The sequence below is a fragment of the Arvicanthis niloticus genome, chromosome 28 (assembly GCF_011762505.2).
Source record: "Arvicanthis niloticus isolate mArvNil1 chromosome 28, mArvNil1.pat.X, whole genome shotgun sequence".
In the NCBI taxonomy this organism is placed as follows: Eukaryota; Metazoa; Chordata; class Mammalia; order Rodentia; family Muridae; genus Arvicanthis; species Arvicanthis niloticus.
In genome coordinates this window covers 14,066,181-14,089,076 of record NC_133436.1, presented here as the reverse complement: position 1 = coordinate 14,089,076, position 22,896 = coordinate 14,066,181, and the positions used below count along the sequence as shown (strand labels likewise).

The following is a 22,896-nucleotide window of genomic DNA, read 5'->3' as shown; positions in this document are numbered from 1 at the left end:
TATGTATCATGAGGTTGTTCAAGTGGGTACATATAAGTAAAATATTCTGTACATGGGGTTGGAGAGATGACTCAACAATTAAAAACCTTACTCTTATTAGACCTCTTAGAGAGGACCTAAGTTCCATTCTTAGCACGCACATGGTGAATCACAAGCACCCAGAATCCCAGTTCCATGTGACATGTTTTTCTGACCTCTGAGTACAGTAGGCATGGGCACATGCACATAACATGCATATGGATACTCACATGCACATATAAAATAGAAATAAAGCTTCCTTTTTAGATAGATGCACTAGCTACAGTGTCACAGCCTACAATCTACTTGAGAGACTGAGGCAAGAGGACCATGTGGGTGACAGAGTGAGATGCTGTATGGAATTTTTTTTTTTTTTTTACCTTAAAAGATTAAGATTTAGAAAAGCACAGGACTGTGAAGCAGGTAGAGCATTCTAGGCTAGAGGAAATGGGAACAATGGCACATGGAGAAGAAAGGCTAGAGAACATTTTCTGGGGGTCAGCACTCGGACTTGTGAGAGGAGAGCAGAGGTAGAAGCAAAGCAATGCAGTGGCTGATCTCTGAATGGTACAGGCTCCGGGCTCTTCATTTGGAAGTTTTACTTCTCAGAATAACAGTGCATTATCCTTCCTTCCTTCCTTCCTTCCTTCCTTCCTTCCTTCCTTCCTTCCTTCCTTCCTTCCTTTTTCCTTCCTTCCTTTCTTCCTTTTTTCCTTCCTTCCTTTTTTCCTTCCTTCCTTTTCCCTCTCTTTCTTTCTTTCTTTCTTTCTTTCTTTCTTTCTTTCTTTCTTTCTTAGATTTATTTATTTTATGTATGTGAGTACGTTGTCATTCTCTTCAGACACACCAGAAGAGGGCATCAGTTCCCATTACAGATGGTTGTGAGCCACCATGTGGTTGCTGGAAATTGAACTCAGGACCTCTGGAAGAGCAGTCAGTGCTCTTAACCACTGAACCATCTCTCCAGGCTCTATTGCATTCTTTTCCAATCTGTAGGTGTCTCCCATCTTATGATATTGGGAAGTTTCCTTTCTCAGAGAGACCATGCAGTGTTGTGCAATCCCTTCATGTCTACCCACTATCATCCCTTCCTGGATGCTGAGCAAAAGCCCTCAGATCTCCTCAGTCACAGAAAATGGCTCTAATAGACACATTACTTCATGGATTGCTATGTTCCCCACCTGGAGCTCTAGCTACTATTAGAATTCTGATCTCTAGCTCTCAGGATAAAATATTGTTGGAGCTTAGCTCTCATCCACTGATGCTGTGTGTTCTCCAGCTGACTGCTGGGATGGTACATAAAGACCTGAAAGCAAGTTTATCAGCTTTTATCTGATTTCCATTTCATTGATCTTTATTTTTTTTGTACAGGCTAAGCTAAATAAGTTCTATAGTGAGTATTTTATACTTTAAAAAATAATTCTGTGTACAGCATAATAAGTCTACATGTTTGCAGAACTAATGGGACTCAATGGATTTAAAAGAGGGACATAGATATTAGGAGGGTATAGAATAGGGGTAAATTTAGGAGGAGATGGAATGGGGACAAATCTGAACAAAATGCAGTATATGAAACTATGAAAGCATTAATAAAACATTTTAAAAGTCTATAGTATTATTTTTTGTTATGACAGGTATTACGGTCATCAAGTTTAAATTCTATTCAAATTGCAGGTGGCATTTTGGAAAAATCAGCCTTTAGAAGTCTTGACTACAAGAAAACTGTCATGCACTATGTTTAGCCTTAAACAATTGCCAGGCAGTGGTGGAGTGCTTGCGGTATTTTCTCCACACCAATCATTTCCAAACAAACAGAAGACCAACTAGGGTATTAGCTATTGCTACACATTTTCCTGGAATACATTCAGATTCATCCCCCCTATTTCCCTTGGCAACAGTCAAATCCCTAGCAGCTCTCAATAACCCATCATGGCTTGCTTCCGTGTTACTTTTGAAAATAAAGCAATCCTGTTTTTCTGCATATGCCCTTGTGAACGAGAAGGGACGAAAAATCAAGTAAAAGTGAGTTCAGATGGCTCTGAATTTATTATTATTATTTTGTTAATTGTTATCATTATAATTATTATTTTGATAAGAACTGCTTTCCTGGTGGCTGGAAACTTGAGTGCATGTCAGTTACAAAGGATTTCTGAAAACTATACGCAACCATTCTCCAAAGGAGAAAAGACCACGTTCCTGAGGCGTTAAACTGCCTCTTCTCTCATGTTGTCCTACTATGGCTCTGTGCATTACACAGACTGCAAGTTTAGACAATGTAAAATTGAATTCCTATCCTCTTGTCTAGATATGCATTACAAGAATATATTCCTTTTGTGTTTTTTTTTCTCCCCTTACTTCTGTTGAATATGATTTTCATTTTACTGAAGCCCTACAGAATTTCTGCTTTAGTTAATTATGCTGTAAATTTTCTGGAATGCTCCTCCAAACCTAGAGCGCTTGGAACCAGGTTTGGCAGGCAAATGCAAGAACAGTTAGGCAATGGGGATAAAACATGAAGCTCATTCCTGGGAAATTCCTGGAGGGAAGTCAGATTTCTAGTCTGAGAATAAATGAGCTCATTTCTCCCCCTTGTGCCCAGAATGTTGTGCTACCAGCCATGTATTTTCTTGAATGGGAACATAGGGGGTGGAGGTTGGGAGGAGAGAGAGAGAGAGAGAGAGAGAGAGAGAGAGAGAGAGAGAGAGAGAGAGAATGCGAGCAGGAGGAAGTGAGAGAGGGAGAGAGGAGAGGGGAAGAGGGAGAGGGAGGGGAAGAGGGAGAGGGAGAGGGAGAGGGAGGGGAAGAGGGAGAGGGAGAGAGGGAGAGAGGGAGAGAGGGAGAGAGGGAGAGAGGGAGAGAGGGAGAGAGGGAGAGAGGGAGAGAGGGAGAGAGGGAGAGAGGGAGAGGGAGAGATTGCCTTTTTCCATTGGGTTGAAATGGATTGATACCCAGTTATGTTAATCTTTAGGTCCCTGCCATCAAATCCCAGCCGCATCCATCCAGTGTTCTTTTCCTTCCTCTTCATTTGATCTCGTGCATTTGTATGCAAGTATCCCTGTTTTACAAAGGACCACAGATTCTGATCTCAGAACAGACTCAACATGCAAGTATGGAAGCCTGATTAGAGCCAAGTATTTTTGGTTTGTTCCTTAACAAATTGGAATCTTCCAGAACAAGGTCTGGCACATAGTAAGTGTTCAATGAGAATCTGTTACAAGAGAAAGTCAATAGGATGAAATATACAGGAAATTTCAGCATGAAACGCTTGTCCTTATGATGTCCTCTTCCCCAAGGGCCTACCTGTCACTCAAGTCTATGTCTATAAAAGGGAAAAGCAACAGAACACCAATAAGTAACAAGTGATATGGCAGAAAGTGAACTCAGCTTCTGCTTCATGTTGAAAAGATATGTCGCTGTGTTCCAATGTGTTTTTTTTTTATTTGAATTTATTTATTTTTTTTAAAAAATCTGGGCTTCTTCTTTGAAGTCCTGTCTCTCCACCGTCTTTGGGATGACAGCTTCTCCTTGTGCAGGAGAATGAGTATGTAGGGAAAGTTAACTTATTTCAAACTTGACCTCAAGAGTCTTTTCCCAATAAGCTTTTGAGGTCTTTTTTTTCCTGCTAACACTCATTTCCATTTGGAAGAGTACATTGTTTCCCTGCGGAAATAGCAGCTAACTGGTGCCTGGTGCCTGGTGCGTGAAGATGAAGCCCAGTAGCTTGCTGATTTTCTTGTGGAGCAATTTAACAGATTCTAATGAGGAAAGTCGTGGCGTTTTATGAAAACAAGCAAACTCAGTTTTAATGACTTAATAAGGCAGTTAACGTTAGGACCAAAACTTGATCGCCACATAAGCAGTGGTATATTCATAATATTCTGTCTTTGTCTAAGCTGGAAACTGCAAGGGGTGAGACTCAGATACCGTAAATAAAGCTAATGGAGAAGCATCGGTTTGTACTATCTGTCCCACCGCATCTTTCCTCTGGCTGTCAGTTAAATTGTTAGAGAAAAGAAGTCGAAGGGAAAAATCCATTATTTCTGCAGACTTGGAAGATTTCAAGGTGGCTTCTGAACTTATCATGCTCTGTGATTCTAAACTCCCTTGCCTGTCCTCAGCTTTGGGGAAATTCCATTATCTCCACTTTGCAAACTTGTACCATGGAGCCTGGAGTCAAAGCCTCATAGGGTGCCAAGATCATGAGAACTGTTTCTTAGTACTAGGTCTAAGTCAATAAGGTGACACCAACAAGCCCCATAAGTACTGTGTACTATATCCTAGCATATGTTTTTATTTTGATCTAAAATACTATAAGTTTCTCAAGAATGGCTGAAACCCAAGCTTCAGGACATCCCTTGATGCCTTTTCCTGATGTTTCACCATTGAAATTCTTGCTTCTCACAGTCAACGAGCTCAGGGCTCCTCTCTGATAAATATTAGAAAGTTTTCTGTTCTCTGTGTTCCACTTCCATTAGTGCTTCTCCACTAGTTTTATACATATACATACATATATATGTGTGTGTGTTTGTGTATATATATATACATATATATATGTATATATATAATATAATATGGGTGTGGGCATGGTGGTATAGATATGATCTATCCCGTGTAAATGTATAGATATGTGGATTATAGGTGCTTGCTTGTCAGCCAACCTAACCTACTTAAGAAACCCCAAAGCCAAGGGAGAGTTGTTATCTCAAGAAAATAAGGTGGTCGCCCCCTTGTTTTCTAACACTATAGAAATAACAATAGAAGTTGATCTCTGGCCTCCACACAAATCCATACATATATATAAATAGGTAACATGATATATATACTTTTATGTAATAAAGAAAATGGTATCAATACAAACAAGGGCCCTTATTCTCTTCCCACAAAGGATCTATCCCGTATTAACATTGTCAATTAATATTCATGATTTTCCCATTCTTATTAATAAACAGACCTCTGAGTGTACAGGAAAGTGTAATCACAGTGAAGTGTGCCCTTGCTCCAGTATTCCTGTGAAAGAATTGCAGTATTACTACAATCATTATCTTCCTCTCAATGACACATGGGGACACTTTGTTCCAGTCCCACCTCTACCTCCTCACATCGACACGCAGCCAAGTTCTCTCCTACAGGGCAAGCCTCCATCCCCCCTCAGCACACTAAGCACCTACTGTGTGTCTGGTACTAGATTACATTCTACCGTGTAGGAGGAGGGAGATGGAGACCACAAAGTAATCAACAGAATAGCAAATGCCTTGAACGGAAACGGAAACGCTGATGTTAGGGGAGGAGAGCAAAGAGGAAGGTGAAAGATCGCCTCAGGCAGAGTCCGACAAAAGTCTCCTTGGAGCTGAACTGAAGGACAGTTCAGATAGAGAGGTTGCAGGGTTTTGATTTTCCTTTCTTTCTCCAGAGGAAGCCCTGGAATTACCCCAATGCCCATTTATCTCCCTTTATCACCAAGGAGTGTCTGGAAGCCTAAACTAGTCCTTGCCCAAGGGAATCGCCACTGCAGTACTGGAATCTAAGAAGGACTTCATCCCCCTCTGCAAACTGACCTTAAAAGGCTTCAAGGAGAAGCAGCGATTCTAAGCAAGGCTGGAGTTGCATGCACTTTATCTCCCAGGTCACCGTCCGTATCTAAGAATCCATGCCACACACTCTTACAGAACTGAGTGCCAGGAAAGAAAGTTTTTGTTTGAAAACTATCTTCTTTCCTTAACTAGTCAGTTATAGACAATTTGACTAGTTACCCAGAAGCCTTAGTTAACACGAGGGGCTCCCGTTACAACCAGTCTTATCTGTTTTGTGGTCTCTTCCCCCGATTGCCCTGATAATTTCTCTTTCTGCCTCCTTCCTTATCTTGGCTTTGCTTCATAACCATTGCCCTGAATGAAAGAACTTCACTTTAAGCTGTTTGAGTATTTCAAAACATGTAGTGTATAAACCCTTCAATACACAAAGTCTGACAGTTCCCCTTGGTTCTGATGTTATTCAAACTTATGCTGCGTGATATGTTACCTGCTCTTTCTGGCAAAACTTTTAAACTTGCTTTTAAACTCTTTTCCACAAGATTTATACATATATATTATTTATTTGTATGTCTCTATGTATACATATGTATACACAGTTGGTTAAAAATCTCTTCTTCCTTGGCTTGAGCACACTGCAGCATCCTTGACCCTTTAACATTTCTTGTTCCTTCTGATGACCTCATGCATACATGTACATATATAGAACATAGCTGTGTATGTGTGTATACAGTTGTGGTCCCCCTTTTTCTCCGCACCTTCATTCAATTCAGATAAGGCCCAGGTTCCTACTGTAAGCTTGCTTTCTCTCTCTCTCTCTCTCTCTCTCTCTCTCTCTCTCTCTCTCTCTCTCTCTCTGTCTGTCTCCCCCCCCCCCAGTCTTTCTGTTGAAAAGCTGGGAGTCCTTTGAACCTCAGAAGTAGAAGTCACTTGTGGTTTCTATTAGGTTTCAAACCCAGGACAAATGGCAGAGGTGCCTATTTAGCGTATCAAAGTGGGCCTGGTCACCAGGTTCTCCTTGCATCCCTCAGCGCCAACCTGTTATAGGGCCTTCCAGGCTGGCACACCCCACTTTCTACCATGACCCCTCCAGCCCTGAGAGTCTGGGCTGTTCTTGATTATTTATACAATCCAACCATTTTGGTTATGTACTCTTTTTTTGTACCTTTGGGCCTCTTGGCTGCTCATATGGTCCCCTTCTCTCCCCTCTCCCTTCTCCTCCCCCTCCTCCACATGGCCCAGCTCAATCTGGTTATGTCCAGTCTGGGCTATCCCAGAGGTCGATCTCTGCCTTTAGCTCTGCTCTCCCATCTACGTACAATAAACCTTCTCCTCCACCATACCTAGTGGCAGTCCTGTTGACTTTCCTTTCCTTTTTATTTCTTTTTCTTTTCACTCAGTTCCTCTTCCATAAATCTCTTCCACCACGTCTCTGCCAGTGTCTGTTTCCAGCTCTCAGGCACAGCCAGCTCAGTGCTCAGCATATCGCCTTCCCAGGCGGCTCACCTCACTAGCAGGCTGGGATCATTGCAAACGTACTCCCAGTAGGACAGCTAAATCTCTGGCAATGCTGTGTGTCCTCTGGTCCCACTGTTCCTCCAAAGAGTCACAATAATAAGGAAGATGGACCAATAGCAACTGTATGCCAGGCTATTGCATATATATTATCTCTGATACAGTCCATCCTGAGGTTTTATTGCTTCTGTTATACACCGTGATCATTTTGATAGAGTCTAATAATGACTTCCCATGGCTTTTCTCCAAGAGGAGAAACACACCCATCTGCCAGGGGAGCCACTCTATTCCAGTCTCAGAAAGCACAAGTTCCTCCAATCCCGTCTCATACAAATTACTTCATTCTGACCTTGTGCATCACTCCCGACACAGCTCGAGATCATGCTTAATATTCCTGCAGCTTTTTGGTTACAGTGCGTTAATCACCTGGAAGAATTCTGATAGATATGTCAAACCATTTCCCAAATTTTGCATCATTCTTAACACTTCATCCCTTTGTCTTTGCAAGAACAGATGGTATCTTTAGTGGTATCTTATTTCCCAGACACTTGGACTTAGGATTCGCACGTTAGCTTTAAGGCTCCGATTAAATCCTCTATGCCTCTATTGATAAGAATTCCAGGGCTCCAAATGTCTTCTCACCGTGCCTGCTTTCTAGAGGTCAGGCTTCACTGATACCCACCTGGAGGAAGTTCTCCTGTCCACTACACAGACCTGCCTGCTGGCATGCCCTTCCCAAACCCCCCCTGCAACCCAAGATCCCTCCTTCAACAAACAGTACTTGTTTACCAAGGAAACAAAACTTCCCACCCTGGAAGGGCCGCAAGCAGTACAGATCTACTTCCTCCATCAGCCCACAATCTCCTATATGTCTTAGGCTTTTGAAAATTTGAGCCCAAAATATTTGTGTTTTCCCAGTCTTTCTGTGTTTCCCTCGCCCCCAATCACCTTGGTTTATTCTTCCCATAACTCTAAGGAAAATCTCATATTAAAAGTTTACAATATCTTTTGACATAAATCTAACCCTCTCACCTGAAACCTGAATAACAAAGAAAAACTTTCACTCAGGGCTGCAATCTCACCTGCCTTGAACATGTTTCTAAGCAAACAATACTATAAGCTTGTATTGCTTAAGCCACAGTTTCAGAATTGCTGCGTAGGACTTTATGAGAACACCCATAGTGTTACTTTTGATGTAATTTTGATTTTATTCTCTAAAAATTGAAAACAATATTGTGACATGAAACCCCAGGGTTATTTTCACTGATTAAAAAACAAGAACTGAGTTTAATTCTTAGGTATCTGTTTCTGAAGAGTTCAATGTCATGTAGTTGGAAAATTATGATTGAAACAAAATTTTCTATATGTCCGTCTTCTGAATATATGTGTCATAGCACACTTGTAATTGATGAAGCTTAGATAGTCAGACTATACCATTAAAATAATATCTTCAGGGGCTGGAGAGATGGCTCAGTGGTTAAGAGCACTGACTGCTCTTCCAGAAGGTCCTGAGTTCAATTCCTAGCAACCACATGGTGGCTCACAACCATCTGTAAAGAGATCTGATACCCTCTTTGGGTGTGTCTGAAGACAGTGACAGTGCACTCACATGCATAAAATAAATAAGCAAATCTTTAAAATAATACCTTCAGGTAAACATGTTAGCATTGCGCACTGAAGTTACTCTTTGAAGTTTAAGTGTTCTTCTTGTTTGGAACAGGCAATGAGTCAGTCGTTGTATGCAACTGAGTTCTATTTCTTTTCTTTTTTTTTTTTTTTGGTTTTTCGAGACAGGGTTTCTCTGTGTAGCCCTTGCTGTCCTGGAACTCACTCTGTAGACCAGGCTGGCCTCGAACTCAGAAATCCGCCTGCCTCTGCCTCCCAAGTGCTGGGATTAAAGGCGTGCACCACCACCGCTCGGCTCTATTTCTTTTCTAAACATTCTTTTAATAAACTTTTTCAAAGAGAGAATACACTCATCTATATCTTCAGGCACAAGGGTTCCTAACAGTTTCTATGTTCAAAAAGATATTCTGTATTTCTTCTGTTTAGATTACCAATTTAAAAACATGTTGTTCATCCATGTCTTCCTAAGGTACACAACCAGAAGAATGAAGATCTCATTGCAAGCCCATAAGTAGTGTCATACAGAATGGTATTATTATGAGGTCATCAGGATTACAGAATAATAAGTGCTATGCTTCTGTGGCCACCTTTCTTTCGGGTGTCAAAATATGTGTTTGGGACCTTTCCTGGTGGCAGTTTATAAGCAACCTTCTGTCTGCAACATGGACACAACCAGTCACAACACTCCTGGCTTTGCCGAGTACCGTGCTACTGCCTCAACAGTTATATCCAAGATAGGAATTTGTTCATCAGCAACCCCCCACCCACATCTTCCCCAGACTTCTCTGCTTTAGAAGTGGTGGACACTGTGTTGTGGCCCCAGCCCATTGCCTATTGGACAATGCGGTCTCTAAGATGTAAGTACCCAGTACCTTTGATTGTATTACTCTTGAACTAGACAAGCCTTTCAATCTAATTGCACTCTCCATGGAAATCCCCCTGCCCCCAGATTCTGGTTTAATTATCTCACATGATTTCAGTTCTTTAATTTACATGGAATCTCATTTCTCTCCTGGACTATTTTATAACAATAAAAAAAAATACATACTCATCTTCTCTCTTCAACTCATCCTCAGGCTCCTTGAGACTCAGCTATTTCTTATTTAATTTTCATATTCCCAGATGTAGATCAGGGCTCCAATTACACAGCACATTAATTAAGAATAAGAAGGAAGGACACAGCAGAGGTGAAACTGGTAAGCAGATGAGTCTGAAGGAACCAGGAGGTAGAGTGCAAACACCGGGACACTCAGACCAGACTTCTCTCTTTTTCCATCGCTGTGTCCACTTTTAAGATTGTACCCTGTGGGTTCAACTCTCAGGCAGATAGTCTCTCTTTTTCCCCCTGAAATCTAACCAGACTACAATTCTTTTGGGGCTAAGTAGTCAGAGGCTAGCACACCAAGTACCAAAGTTGATTTCAGTTATAAACAGCAGCTTCACTGAGTGGCCACTTTCGGCAATCCTACCAAGCTGTTAAATACACATTCTTTTCAAAATAGTCTTAGGGACAAAAGTGCAAGAGCTTCTCCATTCACACTTGTTACCCTCCTTCCCCCCGAATCTTAATAAATACTCCAGGCATTAAGTCACTGAATGGTCCTGTGATTCAATGAAGAAAAAGCTTAACTTGCACATTAATTTATCGCCACTATTTAAATATACAGATGGGCATGTCTACATCATAAAACCAGAACTGATCTTGCCCACAGCAGATGCACGAACAGTTGCATGTAAAAAGAAACACTTGGCATAGACATTTTAATAAATGTGACTGAACTTTGGTATCACTTATAAACTTCCGTCGATTATTTCCAGCAACCTGATGTGTACATCAGGGCAAGAAGTGCTTCAGGATTTTTTTCCCCCTTCCTGGAACTGACATTTATTTAATGGGATTCTACCTCATGACAACCTCTTTGCTTCACTCAGATGTTTAGTCAATGAAAATTACTGAATTAATGGAGGAAAATTACCTTCTTAAGACTGGGTTGCATGGATTCTCAAAACTGGCAGTGGTTACATAACGTACCAGTTACATAATAGCGTAGCAAACAGTGTTTTAAAATACAGTGAGTTTTAGCTGGGAGTACTGTTTTCTGAGTGTACCCTTGCTTCCTTCAACCTGAGTCTCTATTACCTTCTCTGCACCATCTATATATTTCCCAGGGACACACCTTTTTGTTCCCCGAACGCTAAGCTATAATCGTACAAGTGTCACATCGGTTGTTTGTCTTTCCACCCATGAATAAAGACACACGTACATCCATGTAATGACGCATGACTCATCTACTCCAGATATTACACTTCAGAGATAATTCTAATCTATAAAGGATTTCCCATATCCTGGCTTTCAGTATTACATAGTTATGCAAGTATATTTTTCAATGATGTCACTCTATTTTTTATGAATATAGGTAAACCATTGGACATTGGCTTTACTGAGGATAATTTCATCTAAACAATTTCTTCATCAGTGAAAATTGGGGCCATTTAACTTCTATAGCTTGAATAAAATAGTCAACATTAGTTACTTATAACTTCACACAGATGGAACAAACGGGCAGTATATAGTCAGACACTAAATAGATAACAAAATGGCATTTTGTGTTTGATTTTAATTTTTGTTGTTGTTTTAATTTGTTCTCATAGACTGAAACATTTGCATTTAGATAGGCTGAAGCATTGATACATTTAAATTTTCTAATAGAAACTTATCCTACAGTCCCCTAAATAACATGAAATAGGGTTGGCAAGACGGCAGAGCAGGTTACCATATAAACACTCACCTCATAAACCTGGTAACCTGGGCTCAAGCTCTGAAATCCATGACAAAGGAGAGAATCCACTTGAGAAAGTTGTCCTCCCACTTCTATACACACAATATCAATAATAAATAAATATTCAAAAATATATAAAATAACAGTAAATGTCAATGTTTTCCTGATAGGTTAGAAAAATTTAAAAAGAATTTATATTCCTTCTTCTGTAATTTATATATTTAGAAATAATCTACACAAGATGCTGGGAGATGGCTTACTGGGTATAGTGCCTGCTGTACATATTTGAGGATCTGAGTTCTAATCCCTAGTACCATATAAAACGTATAAATCTCGGCACAGCCAGCACATCAATAACCCCAGTGCTGGGAAGACAGACACTACCAGGTTCTAGGGGCTCCCTGGACATACAGTCTCCTCAGAACTATGAGGTCCAGCTTGGGGGAAAGGTGTCCTGGAAGAATATGATGAGGGTGTTGACTGAGGAAAAAAAATTGCTGGCCTTCACATGCACATGCAAGTGGTGAGCATGCTGTCTACACACAATCAACTCACACACAACTTATACAACACACAACACTCATACAATACACACACACACACACACACACACACGTACGTACCTGCACAAACAACTTACACATACCGAACTCATACAACACATACACACACAACTCACAAACAATTCGCACACTTAAATCATACAACACACACAATACACGCACACGCACACACACACACACACACACACACACACACACACACGCGCGCGCACATAGATGTATCTGTTTGGTACAATGACCAACAACACTGACAAAGGGTTGGGGAGTCAAATATCAAACTTCACTAAATAGTGGGTAGGGAAGTGTGAAAGTCACATCTCTCAATAGAGTCTTCAATACTGTAATGAATGCCTTAAGCACGGATTCACAGAGCATCCCTGCAGTAAATTGTGCCGGTTTATAAATGACACAAGTTACTGTGTATTGATCCATGCCTTAGGGCCATATACAACTCAGATGTTACAGGCAAAATGGAGTGGTACAGTGATGCTGAGCAGTGATTTCAGAAAGAAATAGATTCAAACTTCAAATTCTCACACACTGTTATTTACTAAGAGCCCCGTCAAAGGTTCAATGACAAGCACGTTATATCTGGTGGCTGACAGAGGTTATACTCATTTCCAAGATCATTCATCCCTACTGTGACTGTCCTTTATCACCACAAGTAAGCAAACCAATGGTGTGTGTATAACATTGCCAAGGAAGAATCCATCTTTACCGTTGTACAGGTAACATCAAATCTTTGTAGATCAGGATAAATCTGGGTAGTAGGGTTACAAATCACTCTAGTCATTACAACAGACCGATTTTAAAGATGTTTTTTATGTCTCCTGAATCAAAATTTTCTTTCTCAAAGGAGTATTCTGGCTGAGCATCTTGGCAAATACCTGTAATTCTAGCCTGCAGGCACATGGGGGCAGAAGCATCAATAGGTTATCCACTGCTACCTAATGTGTTCAAGGCCAGCCTGTGCTATGTGAGACCCTGCTATACACAAAAAGCTGATTAATTAATTTCAAAGGGAAACATCCTGGTTTTGGGGCCTCGGTTCCATTTTTTTCAAAGACAGTTTATTATCAAAGATGGAATTGGAATAGCATCAAGAGAAGAATGTAGACCATCCCATGACAGAGAAGACACAGACCCTATATAGCACATGGGCAACAGGCTCCCAGTCCACTAGGATGCCAGCACTGCAGGACATCACCCCAGGGATAGTCAACCCAAAGGCACTTTTAAGTAGAGGAGGGGCATAAGACAGATGCAGCAGGAACTGGAGAACCTCCCTGTCTGTAAGATCACTAAGAGGCTTAAGCCCGATATCTTTGGCTGCTTAGGAGTGTGGTGGTTCTGCATGTTGCTCAATTGTTGGCCAGGCACCATCAAAGCCACTTCCTATCTTTCTTCTTATCTTTGACTTTGTTTTTAGTGACTCCCTTGCCCTTTATAGGTATTAGCTTCTAAGTTTTGAGATCAACTAACTTAAGTTCCCCAAAGCCCAGGGAAATCCATCCCTATTATTCCCACGTGATTTTTAGGGATCCCTTGGAAACTTAAAATATGAGTCCTAGCAGATAAAATTAAAAAGTGAGCCAAAGAAATATGTGTGAATTTCCTAGGCAAATGGGGTCATATTTAGTTTATCTTTGCATCTAAAATTCATACCAGGAAGTCTAACAAAATTAAAAACGAGGCCTTGACAGGGAGACAGGCTTCAACATGGATAGGGGCCTGCTGGTTAAGACAAGAACTTCTAAGACAGTAAAATTCTTTCATATATGTAACATGTATACAGTGTTCCTTGTATTTATTTAACCATAGTACAATACATTATGCTTGCAGAGTGAATGAATGACAGTCTATTGGATATTTTACATAGATATACCCTCTAGTTTGCTCTCTCAGCATTTTTGAGAATTATCACTTTCAATGTTATTTTGACAGTGGCAATAATAGGGCCCAAAGAGCTTAAGGTTAAACTCTTAGTTATCCGCAATAAAATTCTTGGATCTGCACACAAGTTACATTCTCTGCTTTTCAAATCTCTGTCAGGGACAGTTTTACATGTGTTGATTACACCTGTTGTTTAAATGAAATGTCAAATGCCAGACATTAGTTTTGGCTAACTGAATTAAAATACAAGTAAGTAAGTAAGTGTGCCATGCCCAACAGAAGAAGACTGCTTCTTCTGTTGGGCATGGCACACAGAAGAAGACACACACATATATATATATGTGTGTGTGTGTGTATGTATATGTATATACATATATATATGATATATGTGTGTATTAATCTTACTGTTCTTTTATATATATATTATAGTTTCTGGTTTCATGTTTTAACGATGTGTGGGGTGTATGTGTGTTTGTTTCTCATGCCCTTTGTTTTTATTCTTTTTTTCTTTATTGCATGTTGGTTTCCTAAAAAGATAGAGAGATGGGGATATATTGTTCAAAAAATACTTTCAATTAAAAAAAAAAAAGAAAAAAGGTGAGTTGGGGGATATAGAGATAAGGAGTAGATATCTTGGGCGAAATTGACTTAATAATTTAATAGACAGGGTCTCACTATGTACTCCTGGTGGCCTTGTTCTCACTATGTAGATCAGGCTGGCCTCAAACTTACAGAGATTCCTTTCTCTCTGTTTTCTCAGTTATGGGATTAAAGGCATGCACCACCATGCCTAACAAGACTTTTTATAATATACCAAAAAAACTAGCCCATTTTTTCGTCGTTGAGACAGAATGAACTGATAAAGTGTGGTCTTGGTGAAGTTTCCACTGGGTAAGAAGACCAGAGCCAACTGAAGAAACAGAATAAACACTTACCCTGCCCTGTCACTGATACCATAATGTCCCCCTGGGCCATGCCTGTTTTATTATGATGCCACAGCTCTTGAATTACAACCTGTGCATTTCAATAGCCAATCAGCACTATAAAAAAAAAGCCTTTGGTCCAATATAAGGAAGTAAATATTTGCTTTGTTAATCACACTCATCGTCTATAATAAAATTATATTTATTGATAAAGGGATTTAAAAGAAAATGTCCCATGCAAAATTTAGAGAAAGTCAAGGAGATTTTGTATGTCAATACCTCTTCTTAGAATTCCTAATTCAAGATACTTGTACGATTTTTTTAAATGAAAACTCTGTAATATATAAGTAACTCTGTCTATATAAGTAATAACTCATATCTAGCTCTATTGGAAACAGGCTTTATATCCCACCACTTTGCTTTTAAGGGCCTTTCACCCATCATTAGAAAGTCCAGGCTTTACTCTTGAATTGTTGCGGTTTGATAACATTGGGTAAACAGAAATACTTTATTATTATAAAATTCTATGCTTAGTGGTTTATTTAGTTTTTAGAGAATGCCATAGATTGTCCAAGGTCTGCAATCAAACTTTGGGAACTAAAATCATCAAGTCATAAAACTTTAAAAGTCAACACCATAAGCTCAGAAGGCCATTGCTTTGTACAGGTGAGGTGTCTCAGCCATTCAAGCTTGGGGACCATGTAAGGATGGATGGTGAAAATTGACTTTAAAGTTAACCTTTAGCCTCTATTCACATGTTGTGGCATGTTCTCTAAATATCTCTCCTTTCTCACATATTAATATAAAAATTCATAAAATTAAAAAAAAAACAAAAAACCTCCCACTGATTCCTCAGGCACACTATGGTGGTTTGAACAAGACCTATTCCCTACAGGCTTGTGTATTTGAACACTTGGTCTCTAGCTGGCTGCGCTGCTGCTTAAGAGTTTGTCAGACCTCTAGGAGGTGGAGCCTTGCTGGAGGAAGTTTGTCATTGGAGGAGCCTTGAGATTAGGTAGTTCACTCTTCTTCCTGTGCTTGCCCCTCATCCCAGCATGCAGTTGTGACAATGTTTCAGTGCTCCTGCAGAGACTCCTCCCTGACATTTCACACATCTATCCCACTGCAACTACGAGCCAAATGGACACTCTTACTTAGGTTGCTTTTGGACACTGTGATAACTTACAGTAACAAAAAACCATACCTAATAGACTCTGGATATAAAAAAAAAATCATTAAGGTAATAGGTCAGACACTTGCCTCTTAAAATATTTAAATTTTATATGCAGCTGAAATTTAAGGATAGGATATGACACTAACTGACTTGATTTTATGACTGTTCGATTATTTTATTTTGATGAAAATTTGACTTAATCCTCTCATTGGATCACTATTGTGCCTATTTTCTTCTTAATTCCATTAAAATTGAAAAGTTATCTCTATGACATCAGCAACTGGTAGAACAATCTTCGAAACCCAGGGAACTCTTCCTATTGAACCATTCAGAATGAAGTGTATGCTTGAAAACCATTTAGTGACAGTGGCTTCTAAAGGGAACTGTGCAGGCTGAAAGGAAAGCCAGACATCAGGACTTGAACTCTGAGCACCAAGCCTCCCTGGCTCCTCGGATGACCAGGCTAGGACCCTTCAGCTTTAACCATGATAATTTCTCTAATCTTTGTCCCCCATAGTCTTTGCCATTGAGCTTTTTTTTTTTTTTCCCTTTTTTTGGGGGTTTCCTTTTAAAACGAGCAATATTATCACTCAAGGGACAAAAATGTATTTACATAGTATTACACACACCTGGGTGTAAATGATACAAACAAATCACAGTTGAAAAAGATGGCTACAAGCATGTCACAAAGTAATTCTCTTCCTTAGTAAATTGTGTAAATTTTGAAAAATATTAAGTTCACCTACCATCTTAGCAATAATTTTTTGGAGAAGAACCCCATATCTTGATGAGAATTATGTAGTGTATAGAACAAACCTAAAGGAAAAAGGTATACATAAAAATAAGAGAATAAAGGTATGTATCTGTTCAAATAGGAAAACACTAGAAAGAACATAAAAGTTCACAAGTAAAAGAATGGCTAATAAATTAAGTCATGCATCCGATGAGTTACTTGGCAGTCACTATATCACATTAAAATACAGAAGTGGTAACAAAGTAACAGGAGCTTTGTAAAGAGCCAGAATGATACTGTTCAATACACATTAATTATTCAAGTGATGGTATACCTATGCATATGATGAATTTGTAGTAAATATATCTTCTGTACAGTATATTCTATCTGTGCTTAAAGCTATCCCAGGATCTTCGCACCGAGGGAAACTGAGGCTGGGCAGATGAATAACAAAGTCACTAAATGGTGGAATCAGTACATCAACCAAATCTGTCTTGACAAAAATATTTGTGTTTGTTACAGTCCACATGTGTCCTCATTTTATATAAGTTCCTGTGTTCTAGGAGGTATCAGATAAGCAAATATAGCGTCATCACCCAGAAGTAAGCCAACACTCAAGTGTTATATCTGGAGAATGCATTCACAATTCTAAACCTTGCTTCCTCCAAGATGTAGGACCATGGGCATAATCTCAATGAGGATACTTGGTAAAGAGTATCGTGTGTGTGTGTGCGCGCACACACACATGAATACACAAAAACATTTTTTATTTGTACCTTAACTCCTCCTGCAGGAATGGCTTCCCATCCCTCTTAGCTCCGCCCTTCTCTGCTGGTGACCACTTCTCCAGGGAAGTCCACGCAGTTCAGCAAATGGACTTCTAACGTGGGACCCGCTATCTTCACGGTAGAACATTCACACCTAAGTTCTCCCTGACTCTCTTTACTGGGTGAGTCGGCGGAATGCTCACCAATTAGGACAGAGATCGTTCACTTGCATTTAGCTGTATAAGGCTAAATAAATAAGAATATACCTTTTTGTTTTCAAAGTGTCCAGTTCTGGGGTAGGAAATGCTAATGAGACTGACGTATTATGAAAAAGTATAAGAAGTCCTTGGGAATGAAGATGGATTTAGACCATTTACAGTATGACTTAAATGAACTAAACCCTGATCCGATGGCCCTCCAAAACCGAGACGGGAAGGCCATTTATTTGCTGTAGAAATGAGCACAGACTCCAAAGTAGGGACTAGCCCAAGGAGAAGTTGAGGCATCACAACAAATGAAAACCTTACACTGCTGGTTTTAAAATGAGTGGATTTCTTTATCTTTCGGAGACCATTTCAAGAGGAACGATGACTACTAGTGACCTGGGTTCCGTTATTGTCACCAAGGAGAGGCATCCCGCTTAACAAAATACGACATCTGATCCTTTTCTGTAATAATAAACGCTTGTTTTCTTAGCTCCAAAACCCATCAATGAACCTGATCCGTGGGCCCTCAATACAGACCTTAAAAATGATAACCCAGTAAATAAATTTATGTTGTCATGAGTGGGCTAGTTACTGGTTTAGTTCACGCTAACAGAAGAAATGGCTTCGTAATAGTAACTTAGGAGGTCAAACCTTTCAGTCATGTGACTTGATGAGTACGAATTACCTTTTGATTGGTTATCAGTGTTATAATGCATGTTCCGTACATAACTGATGTTACTAAGACAGACTTCAGAAATGCATACAAGGAACTTAAAGGCTTCGCACCTTGCAAATTCTTCAATGCATACAGCATCTAGCAGCTCTGAACCTATGAGCAAAACACTGTCTTCACTGTAGGAGTAAAATTTATTTCTCATTTTGTCAATTAAATGCTTTTTCAGAAAGGTTCAACACCCTGAAAACCAGTGTGCCTCAGTGCCGGAAATGCAGATGGAATCCAGTCTCAGAAGTGTTTATCAACTAAGGTTTCTCTTTATCTGTGATAGCCAAACCATTACGGACAGAATCCAGCTGTAACACCCTCCTCCCCTGAAGAGACAGAAACAGCTGTAAGCATGCAAAGTTTTTCAGACAAGACTTAGAAGGATGAATTTACTACTGAAGGGTCTGTAGGGAGTGGGGAGTGTTGGAAACACTATGCCCAGAGCCAGGGGCAGGGTTCCTGGGTGACCAGGATCTCCCAAGTGAGCGAGCATTCTCAGCTCTCAGTGAAGGAAGAGGACACAGGGTGGTCTTGCGCTAGCATCTTTTAGACCAGGTGACCACTGCTCAGTCTCTTCTGAGTGAGTGGCGCGGACTGACTGAGACACACAGCAAGCAGGCTTTCCCGCTGGCCAGGAGCAGGTCTCCACCCGCTGCTCTGTCCTTCCGCCATCCTCAGGTCCTCCGACATTTTCCACCAAGACAACAGAGGTAGGATGAAGAGGAAACAACAGTGAAGTGTCTGCAACCAGCCTCTGCGGCAGGCAGCCGGAGAAAAGAGAGAAGGAGGTAGGCTAGGGAGGAAGCAGCTAGTAGCTGCGATCTATCCATAATCTGGAGAGCTAGATCCCACAGCAAGGGAGTCTGTGATGCACCCAAGCGGGGCAGCGCTTGGGGGCTGGTAGGCGTTCCCAGTCTTCACCTCCTTAATTGCTGTAAAACCGACCTGATGCCGTGCACACACACACCAGAACTCGCTTTCTCTGGACTAAAGGGAGTGGGGGAGGAACAAAAGAGACTCTCACCTCTGCACCACACACACACACACACACACACACAGGCGCGCGCGCGCGCGCGCACACACACACACAGCAGCTGCTCAAGGTATTTGTAAAGCCATCACCTGCACCTGAATCTCTATTTTCCCTAAAGGCACCAAAAGATAAAGGGAGAAATGAGACCATCCGAGGTGGTCCGCGGCTGAGACCGTCTCGATGTATTTTCACCATCAATTCTCTACTAACCAAACAGCTACGAAAAGCCTGGGGACCCCGAACCCCTGCGCGTTCCCCCACTCGCCACCGCAGCGCCCTCTCACCTCCAGGTCCCCGAAGGTGCTGAGATTTCTTCCCGCGGGAGCAGGGACACCCGAAGCCGTGACACGGCAGGAGAACGGTCCAGCCCTTCCACAGAACCCGGGGACGCGAGTGGACCGAGCCCTGAAGCGGACCACGCGGGATTCAACTTCACGGAGCCGCGAAGCTGTGCTGCCCGCTGAGACCCGCGCGCCCCACTGCCTCACCAGCCAGGACACAGGCAGCGGGCGCCACCTCCGCCCCTTCTTTCCTACCTCCTCCTCGCCACCTACCTCGCCGTGAGGTGGGGGTGGGGGAGCAAAAGGAGAGAAAAAAAAAAATCAAGCCCACCCATCAGTGCAAAGCAGACATTTTTATGTTATTTCTTGTCCTCTCCGGGATTCAGAGGTCGCGTCTTACCGGGTGGCCTGGGATGTGGGCGAGAGTCCCGGGGTTCGGGTCCTAGTGTGCTCTAGGCTGGGCTGCTCCGTCCTCTAGCGGAGCGGGCTCCTTGCCATCCGCCCAACTTCAGCACCCGGCGAGGGAGAGAGGGAGAGAGGCCAGGAAAGAGCCGAGAGGGAGGAGGCTGGGGTGGGCGGGGAGGGAGCGGAGCAGCTCGCGGCGCATGCGTCCCGGAGACAGGCGCAGCCCCTCGCCCCGCGCAGCCGGAGGTGAGGCGTCCTCCCCTCCCGCGGGCGCTCGGATGCGTGAGTCACCGTCGTGTCCCTTCCCGGCGTGCCCGCCCGGCGACAGAGCTCAGGGTGTCAGTGTCTCTGTGCCCAGGCGGCTCTGGCGACGCCAGTGGGGGAGGTTCTGCGGTGGGGGTCGGGGTCGGGGTTGGGGGGCTTCTTTGAGAGGACACACTTTGTGGGAAGGAACTTCCTCCCCAACCCCCAGTTCACTTTTACCCACAGCCCAGATAGTGTTCACCTGGTCCCTGGGACCATGCATGTGAGTCTTTCAGTCTCACAGGCTCCCTTAGCCTCGGGCTAACCTCAACCCTCTTGCCTGGGGGATTCAAGAGAATGTGAAGTTGAGTAAGTTCGAGTCTTTTTACTTTATCGATGGCTTACCCAGAAATACCCACGAATTCCTCCAGGCGCTCTCTGGTCTTAGGTACGTGTACCCTCTGGGCCACTGGAGCTGGGGGTTTTCAGTGAGAGAAACCTAAGGCAGAGCAGGAGTCAAGAACTTTTAGCCTGGTTTGGAACAACGTGGGGCCTAAAGCATCCTTTGGCAGTCTCAGGAATTATCAATCTTTCTGTTCACCAGCAGAGCGCAGCTTGGTAGTGAAGGAGCCTCGGATGCTGTTCCAAGCGCTAGATTGTACCTCCTGTGATTAGGCTGAAGTGTTTCTGAGGGGGAGCGAGGAAAGCGGATATCTTTCTCTTTAGATTTCACATCTGTGGGGAAGAGGAGAGTTCCCGCAGGAATGATTAGACTCTTCCCTTACAGCTAATTAGAACTGATTGCTTGTAGATGTATATGACACTCCCCTGCTAGGGGTCCTCCTGTATGCAAATTCTGTTGGTATTCCAGCCCACTGACTACCGGAGCCCCACACCCTTCAATTGATATAACTCAGAGTCTTTTTTAATTCAGCTATATCGACTGCTTTGGATACTAATACCCTGAAAGTGCACTTCTTGGAGCCTGTTTACAAACTCTTGGTTTGTAATGAGAAATAAATACAGAAATGGAGAGTGAACTTTGGAAAAAAAAATTTTTTAGCGATTTACCATTACCATGGCACCTGGGTGCTTTGCTCAGTTGTCCTTGGCAGCTTTATTTTAAGGGTAATTCATTTTTTTGTTGTTGTTGGAGATTATGAAAGTTTATATTATTAGTCCATTATGGCTGCTCTAACAAAATACCACAGAATGGGTGACTTACAGATAGCAGAAACTAGCTTGCCATAATACTGGAGAGTGGCAGGTCTAAGGTTAGATCCAGTCAGATTCAGTGTTTTATGAGGGGTGGAGTTCTGACATATGGACATGCTTTCTCCTCAGATGCTGGAAGTACACAAGACAGCCTCTGGTGTGACACTTATAAGATCACTACATCCATGCATGAGCTTTTTGTCCACTTGATCTAATCACTTTCAAAGCCAACACCCCTCGCTACAATTACTTTGGGAGTTAAGGTTTCAACACAGGGATTGAAAAAGAGGTATTCTTTATTATTGGTCTTTGCAACTATCGCTTTCGAGTATCTGAATCTTTATTCTTAATCTTTAATGAGTTTTGGCCGACCCGCGTTAAATGAAGAATCACCACCATCGTTTCCGATTCAACAACTATCCTTGTTCATTTTTATTGAGCAGTTACTTCCTGCTTGACACTGGCCTAAATTCTTTTCATATGTTTCCTATTTTCTCCTCACGACAACCCCACAAGGTAGCTACTATTATTACCACGTTTACCAGGCATCTCAGAAGCTGAGCGGCGGAAATCCACCCCCTCCAAACCTGTTCGGCTTTGGACTGTTCAACCCAGTTATCCAATCCAGAAATGTAGAAGTCATCCTTGCTTTGCCTTCTTGCTTTTCATCCTCATCCAGTTAATTAGCAAGTCATATTTCCTCTACCTTAAAAATATATGTCCAATTGGTACACGATGCTCCTTCTCCGCTGATGCAGCCCCCGTCGCGCCCACGATCATCTCTCACCTCCACTGATGTAGCCTCCGTCCCGCCCACGATCATCTCTCACCTGGACGACTCAAAGACTCCTGTTTGGATTCCTTGTTTTTTCCCCCCAGACACTCCAAATAGCAGCTTAACGATCTAGAAGCATACAGATTATGCCTACTTAAAATCCTTCAGGAGTCTTCCTTGCCTTTTAAATACAGCCCATGATCCATCCCCTAGCTTAGAAGGTGCTGGTTCAATATCCTTCACGTTGTATTTGTTATCTTGCTCACATGGACCATAGCTCTGAGTGTTCTAGCTGTGCAGAGATGTCAGGATATGATGCCTATCTCGCTCTTCCTTCCAAGGAATCCCACACATGCAGTTCCTACATACAAGGTTATTTAACATAATGGAGGCACCTGCTCCTACTAACGGCCTAATACAACCATTTTATAAACTGTCCCAAATGAGGTAAGCAGTTCTTTTCTATTTAGAAGGATTCCTGTGTCTTGTTTTAT

General features: G+C 41.9%; 1 protein-coding gene and 1 long non-coding RNA gene across 3 annotated transcripts in view; one reads left to right on the top strand and one right to left on the bottom strand.

Moving 5' to 3' along the window:
• Rgs17 (regulator of G protein signaling 17) overlaps window positions 1-20,495 on the bottom strand; it is an 89,129-nt gene extending 68,634 nt beyond the window's left edge. The window contains exon 1 of one of the 2 annotated variants that reach the window (XM_076926739.1): window positions 20,165-20,495. The gene's annotated coding sequence lies outside the window, so the exon portion shown is untranslated. Of the gene's footprint in view, window positions 1-19,767; window positions 20,046-20,164 lie in introns of those variants that run through there. The other variant, XM_076926740.1, reaches the window with a different exon arrangement.
• Window positions 20,496-20,611: 116 nt separating this feature from the next.
• LOC143439962 (uncharacterized) overlaps window positions 20,612-22,896 on the top strand; it is a 44,104-nt gene continuing 41,819 nt past the window's right edge. The window contains exon 1 of the long non-coding RNA XR_013107921.1: window positions 20,612-22,849. This is a non-coding gene — a long non-coding RNA (uncharacterized LOC143439962). The remainder of the gene's footprint in view (window positions 22,850-22,896) is intronic.